The following is a 2583-nucleotide window of genomic DNA, read 5'->3' on the forward strand; positions in this document are numbered from 1 at the left end:
AAATTGGTTAAAACAGTACTTAACAAACCCTTTTTCATTCTGGAATATTCTTCCTAATCTTGTTTTTTCTAAGGTGGGAGGTCTCCCTTTCTTATTGTTATGCAACTACAACATCACTAAATTGCCCCTTAAATTATCAAATTTTCATAAACAAGCACTTTTGGCCTGGCACCTTATATATAAGCACAATTTTAGTCCTCACCGGTACTTTATTTGGAATAATTGCGACATTCTTTATAAAAATAAGTCATTGTTTTTCCCAGATTGGGTGAATAATAATTTTATTTTGGTCTCTCAATTAATCAATGCTGATGGACACTTGTATTCATATTCAGAGTTTTTGAACAAGTATAACATACCTGTCACTCCACGAGAGTTTGCTATAGTAATGGATGCCATTCCTTATGGAGCAATAACTCTTCTCAGAGACTCAGCTAGATCCCAGATTTCTTTGTCAGTTGCTCATCCTTTTGATACAATGATTGGGAATATTTGTTTTTTATCTAACTCTTCTGGTCGGAACAGGAGAATTAGACAGCTATTTCAGACCCTGTTTTTAAAAGATGAATCACAGATTCCGATTGCCATCCAATACATTAATTTTTTCTCTAAAGCTTCCGGCTTAAATTTAAATCTTAATAAATGTGAGCTGTTAGCTGTCAAAGCCTGTCCATCTCCCTCTCTTTATGGTATTCCAGTTAAGTCACAGGTGACCTATCTGGGTGTATCCATATGTAAGGATGATAAAGTCAGAGGCAGACTGATTACAGACATGGTTACAAAGAGATTTATCTCTTAGAGGACGAACCCTTATTGCTAAAGCTGAGGGTATCTCAAGAATGACTTACCCTGCTCTCTCCTTATACGTGGATAAATCTACATGTGTAGATATTGACAGAATGCTATTTGATTTTCTGTGGAAGCATAAGAGGCATTATGTTAAAAAGTCTGTGGTTATTAATAATTATGAATGTGGTGGTCTAAACTTTCTAGATTTTACTTCCTTAAATAATACTTACAAGATAAATTGGTTAAAACAGTACTTTACTTAAACCCTTTTTCATTCTGGAATATTCTTCCTAATCTTGTTTTTTCTAAGGTGGGAGGTCTCCCTTTCTTATTGTTATGCAACTACAACATCACTAAAATGCCCCTTAAATTATCAAATTTTCATAAACAAGCCTTATTGGCCTGGCACCTTATATATAAGCACAATTTTAGTCCTCACCGGTACTTTATTTGGAATAATTGCGACATTCTTTATAAAAATAAGTCATTGTTTTTCCCAGATTGGGTGAATAATAATTTTATTTTGGTCTCTCAATTAATCAATGCTGATGGACACTTGTATTCATATTCAGAGTTTTTGAACAAGTATAACATACCTGTCACTCCACGAGAGTTTGCTATAGTAATAGATGCCATTCCTTATGGAGCAATAACTCTTCTCAGAGACTCAGCTCAGATCCCAGATTTCTTTGTCAGTTGCTCATCCTTTTGATACAATGATTGGGAATATTTGTTTTTTTAATCTAACTCTTCTGGTCGGAACAGGAGAATTAGACAGCTATTTCAGAATGAGATTGCTTCTCTCCCGTACATTGTGTCCTACTGGAATGGCCAGTTTATCAACATTCCATGGAAAAAAAGTGTGGACTTTGTCGTCTAAATATTTAATAACCAATAAGGTCAAGGATGTGTCCTAAAAATGACTTCATCTATCAAGCTGTAAAGCTTTCCTTAAAAAGAATGTTTCCTGATATTGACTCTTTATGTTCTTTTTGTGGTGCTGAAGACAAATCCATTTCTCATCTCTTCTGGGAATGCTCATATACAAGTATGTTCTGGATGGATTTCTGTATTTTTGTACGCACATTTTCATCACAAAGTTTTTCTTTGTTATACAAAGATGTTTTATTTGGTCAGCACAACTGATGCAAAGGACCAATATTTCTTGATAAATTGGTTTATTTTTCTAGCTAAATTTTTCTTACATAAATGTACATTTCAGGGTGCTAAGCCTTACTTTTTTATATTTCATAAGGAACTTAAATCCTATCTGGACACTCTCCTTACATCCAGCAACTCCAAAGCCCTTAAAACTGTCTCATTGTGTCATTTGTACGATATTTTCCTGATTTTGTAACCTGCATTTGTACTCTCAATTGTATGTACCCCTGGCATTGATTGGGTACGTTCTTAGCAATGCAATAAAAAAATAAAAAAATAAAAAAAAATACAGTCTATGATAGTGACGGGTGTGTTCAAGAAAGCCAGGTATGCGCAGATGTTGCGCAATAATGCTGTATTTAGTATACCATGATGACTCACGAGTATTTGCGCTAATATTTTCCTGATTTTGTAACCTGCATTTGTACTCTCAATTGTATTTACCCCTGGCATTGATTGGGTATGTTCTTAGCAATGCAATCAAAAAAAAAAAGTTTCAGAACTGCAGCCACAGAACCGGAAGTGAGGGGCGGAGTTATTGACAACGAGAGAGCACGGTGAGTAGTCTGTAATATTTTTGCTATCATATGTTTAATAATTATCGTATATATTACGTTAAGCATTTATCTGCTA

Source organism: Sinocyclocheilus rhinocerous, unplaced genomic scaffold (genome assembly GCF_001515625.1).
Source record: "Sinocyclocheilus rhinocerous isolate Xijiao unplaced genomic scaffold, SAMN03320098_v1.1 scaffold1433, whole genome shotgun sequence".
In the NCBI taxonomy this organism is placed as follows: Eukaryota; Metazoa; Chordata; class Actinopteri; order Cypriniformes; family Cyprinidae; genus Sinocyclocheilus; species Sinocyclocheilus rhinocerous.